The sequence below is a fragment of the Suricata suricatta genome, chromosome 8, assembly GCF_006229205.1.
Source record: "Suricata suricatta isolate VVHF042 chromosome 8, meerkat_22Aug2017_6uvM2_HiC, whole genome shotgun sequence".
Taxonomy (NCBI): domain Eukaryota; kingdom Metazoa; phylum Chordata; class Mammalia; order Carnivora; family Herpestidae; genus Suricata; species Suricata suricatta.
The window spans coordinates 38,124,632-38,132,925 of NC_043707.1; positions in this window are offsets into that span (position 1 = coordinate 38,124,632).

Genomic DNA, 8,294 nt, shown 5'->3' on the forward strand with positions numbered 1-8,294 from the left:
TCCCCCACTCTCTCCCTTCTCTGTTGGTAGCAGGCCTCTACCCTGCTCCACATATTCCAGGCTTTCAGAACTGTTGTGCTCCCCCCAAGTCGCCGTGCTATTTCATCCGTTTTTCCATGGCCTTTCCTCTGCTCCCTTGTTCCTCCATCTGTACTTTGTGCTTGGAGACCTGCCTCAGATGCCATCTGACAGTGGAGAAGACGTGGATCCCTTTTTGTGGGCATCGTGCACCGGAAGGTGGCACTTGCACAACCACTTACTGATGCCAGTTCTGTATTTCACTTTGTGTCTCCTCACCTCTTCTATCGCATAGGATGGACATTGTATCTTATTTATACTTCCAGCTTCTAATATAGGGCTCTGAGCCAGCAGACACAATAAATACTTGTTGCCTGATCAGGTGAATGAATGAATGAGTGAATGAACGTACTATTTTCTCAAGTTTCTGTCTTGTTGAGTACAGGAGAGAGCAGCAAAGCAGGCAACTAGAGAGAATGAAGAGGGTGTTGATGTTGTCGAGGCCATGCTCCAGGACTGTGACACAATGTGAAGGTGTGACTCGGTTGGCGGTGATGCCACAGGAGAGATTACATCATGAAGATGTATGGAGCCCTGGGGCCATATTTACTTCTTTTAAAAAATCAACTATTTGAGGTATCACTTACACAAAATAAAATGCAGCCACTTTAGATGTACATTTTGACGATTTTCGGCAAATGTGAGCACCCGTGTAACCATGACCGCAGTTGAGATGTGGAACCTCTCATCACCAGAGATGTCCTCTGCTCCTTTCTAACCAGTCCCTCATACCCGAGTCCCAGACACCTCTGATCCATCCACCCTCCCTCCCTCCCTTTCTTTTTAATTTTTTTAATGTTTATTTATTTTTGAGAGACAGAGAGAGAGAGACAGAGTGTGAGGGGAGGAGGAGCAGAGAGAGAGAGGGAGACACAGTATCAGAAGCAGGCTCCAGGTTCCAAGCTGTTAGCACAGAGCCTGAAGCGGGGCTTGAACCCATGAACCATGAGATAACGACCTGAACCAAAGTCGGATGCTTACTGACTGAGCCACCCAGGCGCCCCTCTTTCTTTTCTTTTTTCTTTTCCTTCCTTTTCTCTTTTCTTTTCTTTCTTTCTCTTCCTTCCTTTTTCTCTTTCTCTTTCTTTTTCTTCCTTCCTTTTTCTCTTTCTTTCTTTCATATTTATTTATTTTTGAGAGACAGAGGGTAAGTAGGGAAGAGGCAGAGAGAGAGAGACACACAGAATCTGAAGCCGGCTGACAGCTCAGAGCCTGACATGGGGCTTGAACTCCTGAACCATGAGATCATGACCTGAGCCAAAGTTGTACACTTAACCGACTGAGCGACCCCAGGCTCCCCATCCTCTTTTTGTCCCCATGGAGCTTTGCCCTTTTGTTGAGGCCCAATGCGTGGTAAGCCAGTGATTGGTTGACACAGGTTTTGAAGCACAGAAAGCTTCATTATCAGAAAGGCAGCCCAACGAGGAGGCAGGGGTCATTCCCAAAGCTGCCTTGCCTTGTTGAATTAAGGGGAGTTTATATGTGATTGGTTAGGAATAGAGAGTACATGAAGGGAAGTTTCCGGGCTTCTTGAAAGTGGAGGGTAGTCTTGAAACCACTGGAGGTGTGCATTCTTCTGGACGATGAGGTGCCATCCAGGACTGGCCTGGTACATCAGATAGTTTTAAGAAAAATATTATCATCTGTTTTCCATCAGATTCTTATAATCGATGTGCAAACAAGCGATAGAGTGGAAAGGGCAAAGTTAACGATGAGTCCTGCACAGGGCTCAGGGAAACACAAGAACAGAATAGAACGTGGCGTGCGGTTAATAATACAACCATAGTACAGCTTATGTTTTCACGGGGTCCCAGAACCAAGGGTCCGGCCTCCTGTTCCGCAGTGTCGTGTAAGTGGAATCACACAGCATGTACTGATTGGTGGTTTATTCCCTCGGCGTGTTTTTGCTGTCAGTGAACCCTGGGTGACGCGGTGACCGGTCCCTTTGTACTGCTGAGCGCTGTCGTGCAGGTTTCTAGCCATTCGTCTGTTGACGAGCATTGGGCATTAGGTTTGGGCTTCTCTGTGGACACACATGTGCATTTCCCTCGGGCACATTCCTGCGAGTGACACAGCCTTGTCGCAGTGAGTCTACACGAGTCTACACGAGCCTCTTAGGCTTCCGGCTTGTGTTTCTTATTGCTAAAGTGGACTTGGCTACAATGTAAATTGGGCTCACTATAGTAAGTACCACCCACCATACAGCAACCATAATGGCTGACGACCCCAGGGCGTGGAGAGGGATGTGGAGCGTAAAATGGTGCAGTCACTCTGGGAAGAGTTCTGGCAGTTTCCGAGATAATTAAATATATACTTACTCATGAAGCAGTAATTTTACTCTTAGGCACTTACCCATGAGAAATGAAATGGTATTTACCCATTTCTGACAAAGACTTGTTATAAAAATGTTTACAACTTTTTCATAATCAAATTTGAAGATGGTCCCTGTGACCATTTAGAGAATGGCTAAACTGTGTTAAATCTATACAATGGACTGTTATTCAGCAATAAAAGGACATGAGCTACTGAGCCGCACACTGCTGGCTTAAAAGAGCACATACCGAATGATTCCAGTTATGTAAGTCTGACCCAAAAAAATCTGGTGGAGAAAACTCAGGAGAGTGACTGCCTCAGGGCTGAGAATGGAGATCTTGTCCAAAGTGTCATGTGGTGGCGAGGTGTGGTTTCAGGTGTTTGCGTTTGTCAAAATCCCGGATTCTGGTGCACAGAAGGTTTGTACATTTCACTCTGTGAATTTCACCTCAAAGGAAACTTTTCAACTGTATGTAGCTATTGATTCCTAATTAATTCTATGCATCCTGAAAGGTTAGAAGGAATCTCCTGATCTCAGCAACTTTGAAATTTGGCCATAAATGATAGATGAGAGATGCATAGCAGAAAGGAAAAAATATATTACATGATGAACAAAAGTTGTAGTAATGGCATTAATAATAACACCATTTGTAATCATAACAGTAGTCATGGAATAGCCATATATGTGTGTACATTATAATTTTTTTTAATGATTGATTGAGACAAAGCGAGCATCAGCAGTGGGGTAGAGGGTGGGTGGGCAGAGAGCAAGGGAGAGAGAGAGAATCCCAAGCAGCCACTGGGCTGGCAGCACAGAGTCTGACATGGGGTTCAATTCCATGAACCAGGAGACCATGATCTGAGCCGATAAAAAAGAATGAGATGCTTAACCAACTGAGCCAACCACATGTCCCTTACATTATAAAACATCGATTATGTATGTGTGACAATTTTCATAAACCTTGAGAAAAATACATATGTTTTAACTCAGAGGTTTCTACTTTAAAAAAAATTTTTTTTAAGTTTATTTTTGAGAGAAACAGAGACAGCGTGAGTGGGAGAAGGAACTGAGAGAGAGAGAGAGAGAGAAAGAGAGAGAGAGAGAAAATCTCAAGGAGGCTCCATGCCACCAGCATAGAGCCTGATGCAGGGCTCGAACTCACGAAACCGTGAGATCACGACCTGAGCCAAAACTGAGAGTCAGACACCTAACCCACTGAGCCACCCAGGGGCCCCCGGAGGTTTCAACTTTTATCCATTATCTTAAGTACCGGTTCCCAGTTACGAATTCCAGTACCTCTTAGGGATGTGAAGACGTTGATAATGGGATGATTCAAATATTTCTTGGAATACTTTTAAAAGGCTTTGGAAATTCCAGTTCTTAACTGGAACCTTTGCTGGTGTGCCTGCTGTGTTTTGATCTTATTTCAGCCTGTGGGAGTCATGCTGGTTTTCTTGTGCTGGAAATGTGCTCTGACTGTGTTAACCTTGATAGTGAAAACCGGGAGAGTCATTGTCTGTTAGGTACTGTTTGGGGGGCCTGTGCCTTAACATGTGTATGAGGTTCATGTGTGAGAAATGAAGGGGGGCTGGCCATGGGGAGGAGGTGAAGGGCGGCTCCCAGAGCGACCTCACCCCCATGTGACGGTGACGGGGATCTGTACACACTGGGAGTGGTGACTGGCGCGGGTCCTGTGTGCATGAGGAGACCACAGGACCACCTCCAGCGCATCCACACCCTTGGTGCAGATGGAAGAAGGCATCTGCTCGGGAGATGGGGTGCCCCCTCCAGGCAGCTGTGCCCCTTTGGGCACCAGGCCCGGTGGACAAAGCACCCCCTTGGTGGCACACACTGTCTGGCTCTACCTGGGGCCCCAGGGTAAGACAGGCTTGATCCTCAGCCTCTTTCAGCTGTATTTAGGAACAGGACAGACCCTACATGGAGAAACAAAGGTTGGGAATGGTTTCTGTTTGCCCGGGGAGAGGCCTGTGAAGGGGACCTGGTGCCCGATGGCTGGTGCGGCATGCGAGGTGTCATGAACAGGAAGCTTAGAAGGGGCAAGCCAGCTCTGTGGAGTGGGTTGTTGTGAATGTCTTCAGTTGTTTTCCCACTTCGGTTTTACTTCCTCCAGGGCCTCTTTTGCTTTTCTGTGGTGGTTTGAAGGATTGTGTTCAGCTGCATCGGGCCAGCTAGGGACCGGTCCCGCCTGAGAGCTGTGCTCTGGGAGTGTGGGTGCCAGGGCACAAGAGTCTGCTCTTCTGCCGAACGCTGAAGTGCTGTCTCCCTTTGATTCAGTCACAGCCCTGCCCTCGTGAGGAAGGGAATACCATTCCTCTCCTTGTTGTTCTGGGCCTGCAGGCCTGCTTGGACAGTAGACACCAGCGGGCTATGGGTGCAACTCCAGCCTCCCAGGAAGCCCGTTTCCTCCAGGAGCATAAGGAGGACATTCTCTAAGAGTACATTAAAATTGACATTAAAATACATGGAACGTGCCCTAGTGTATACCTAGGATGTTTGGGAAGGAAAGCAGATGACCTCTTGTAGCCTAGGTCAGGGCATCTAGGTGAAGAAGAATCAGTGTGGGGCCTTTTGGCACTCAGGGTTGTGTAAACCGTGTGTAAAACTGCATGTTGGCTCGTGGCATTTTCAGTGGTACACAGCAGACCCCCTCTGCCCGCTGTTACCCTGCCCTCTGCCTGGGGTGTTTCTCCTGGAGAAGGTGGGGGCCCTGAAGTGTCTGGGGAAAGAAACCGCACCAGGCTCAGGACGGCCAGTGGTCCTGCCCAGTGGGGACGCGCCCCTGGGCCCAGGGTTGTCCTCAGTGATGTGAAGCCACCAAGCTGAAAATGGCTTCCACTGTGTGAGGATTCAGAAACCGTGCATGAGCGCGGCTTCTAGGGGGCAGAGATAGCTGAGAGGCCCCGCAAAGGCCTGGGGGCCTTGCCGTGCCCACTCTCCCATCCCTGCTGCCCACGTTCCTGCACCCGCTGTGCTCATCCTGCATCCTTCACCCTCCTTCTACATGCTGAGAATCATCCCGAGTCTTATCCCTTGTGTAGACTCAGGAATGCTAAGGCAGCGCCACGACCCTACACAAATTCCTTTTCCTCCTGGAGGGGCCCACTTCTTTGGTATGCAACTGAGCACTGCCCACAGCAGTCGGGCTTGTGTGGCCCCTGCGCCTCAGCCACGTGGCTGTACAGGGCATGTCCTCAAAGTTCTGCCGGACCTTCCATACAGTCTTACCCCCAAGTTGGAAGATGACCTTTAATACAAAATGATCACCAGAAATTTGAAAACCAGACAGAGGCCCCTCTGAAAAGGCTGTAATCCTGGTGATGCTAACACTGAACAGGGACCAAGTCAGAGGGAGTAGCTGCCACCCCTCAGTGTCTGCTGTGCATGACCTGGTCCCTCGGAAGGAGTGTGCTCCTGCAGGTCCTGTAAGCAAGAGTCAGAGTGGCCTCTGCCGCATGGTGTCTGCCCACAGGAGGCCCCACCTGTGCAGGTACAAGGAGAACCCCAAGGAAGGGAGGGAGTCACCCCGAGAGGAGACTCCCACAGTGGCTGCATTTTTCTGGGATGGCCCGTGGCACGGGGTCCTGGGGTGGCGGGATGCCCAGTCAACTCCCCTAAGGCATTAGCTGGAGAAAAGGCTTGGTAGGTAGCCGGAGTGTTTGTTTTATCCCCACACCGCCCATACAAGCGGCAGGAACTTGCTGGTGCTCTCTGGCCTGACTCTTTAAGGGGCCCCTCTGTGGCATCACTGGGCATGCTGTCTCCACACATCTCCACACACTCACCTTGCTGTCCCTGGTCCCTTACCCTGGGATCTTGGAAGTGCATGGATTAATGCAGTGGGAGCCCGACCGCAGACCAGCTGCGCAGGGACTAGATAGCAGGCCTCCCAGCTGAGCCTGACATCAGAAAGGGTCAAGAGCAGGCACAGCTCTGCTGGGTCTGTGCTGAGCCCTGACTCTGCTGGGGGGGAGGGGCGGAGAGTCCTACACTAGCACGTGACCCCCTCCCCTAGAGGACCTGCACCCAGCGCCTTGAGCAATTCACTCCTTTATCCCACCAGTCAGTGAAGCATCCTTCTTCACTGGGCTTTGGTGAAAGCTTCTCTGCATTCCCTTTGGGCACCTCCTGGGTCCCAGGGTGAGGCCAGAATCAGCTCCCCAGGTAGGGCTGGAGGTCGGGTCAGTCTGTCCTAGGGAGCCTGCTTCAGGGATTTTGTACCTTAACTCCTGAAAAGAGTGAGTCTGTCTCACCAGTTCTCCCAGGACCCCCAGTAGTGTCCAGACTCTGCAGTAGACAGAGTCTCCGTGGCTCCATGTGCCCTTTCTGGGAGATGCAAGATGGGAAGTGACCCGTGGAAGAGCATTGCCTTACGCCACCCAGAACCTGAGCCTGGGCTTCATCCTCTGTTCTCTGTGTGAGTCAGCCTGGGCCACTTTGGACCCAAGTGTAGTGCAGTGTTCCCACCAGAGATGCATTGGGGTCCCAGACACAGGAGGGCCCCCACAGCCTCCAGAGCTGCAGCCATGTGCCCCTGTCACCCTGTGCATAATGCCTGGGCCTGCCTAGGAGGCATGACCGGTCCCCAGAGGTCAGCACCATCACTGTTAGCCTGGTGGTGGGTCTCTGCAGCCGCCAGGGGGTTGGGGGCTTGTTTCTGGGGAGGAGGATGAGAAGTGAAGTCTGTGGCCAGTACAGAGGGGAAGGACGGGGCCTTGCAGGGCCCATTTGCTTCTGTGATCTTTCCTGCAGTCAGAGGCCACATGTCCCCATTGCAGCAGGTGCCAGGTAAAATAGTCTCTTCCGAGAAAGTGTTCAGTAACATTTTCACATTTATATTTAGCATGTCTTCACCACTGCTAACAGTGGCATCCCTCTGCCCAGCAGGGAAGCCCACCTGGGTGGCCTTCCAGGAGTTCCATCATGGCCCTGGGTGCCCTGTGAGAGAGCTGTGGCCACGCAGGCACCCGCCCCGGGTCCTGGGCACTGGTCACCTATTGTGAAAGGAGGGTTTCTGCCCTCTGCTTAGAAATATAAAAGATGGGACATTTCCTGTACTTTAGGCAACTCTCCCGGGCTTAATGTGCCCTCAACCTCATTTCAGTCTCTGGCTGGAATAGTTCTTCGTCTACACTGGATGGTATTTTCCTTTCATACAGGATCCTACCCCTACCCCTGATGATGAAAATTATTAAATTTTATTTTATTTAAAATACATTTATTCTTTCATTGTAAAAGTAACAGAAGAAGTGTCTTTTTTTTTTTAAATGTATATAATTTCTTGTCAAGTTAACTAACATAGAGTGTATACAGTGGGCCCTTGGCTTCAGGAGTAGAGTCCCCTGACTCATCACTTACATACAATACCCAGTGCTCATCCCAACAAGTGCCCTCTTCAATGCACATCACCCATTTCCCCCTCTCCGCCCCCCCCCACACCCATCAACTCTCGGTTCTCTGTATTTAAGAGTCTCTTATGACTTGTCTCCCTCCCTATTTGTAACATTTTTTCCTTCCCTTCCCCCATAATCTTCTGTTAAGTTTCTCAAATTCCACATATGAGTGAAAACATAAGATATCTGTCTTTCTCTGACTGACTGATTTCACTCAGAATAATAGCCTCCAGTTCCATCCACATTCTTGCAAATGGCAAGATTTCATTCTTTTTCATTGCCAAGTAGTATTTCATTGTGTATATAAACCACATCATCTTTATCCATTCATCCATTTATGGACATTTGGCTCTTTCCATACTTGGCTGTTGTTCATAGTGCTGTTATAAACATTGGGATACATGTGCCCCTATGAATCAGCACTCCTGTATCCTTTGAATAAATACCTAGTTGTGCAATTGCTGGGTCACAGAGTAGTTCGACTTTTAATT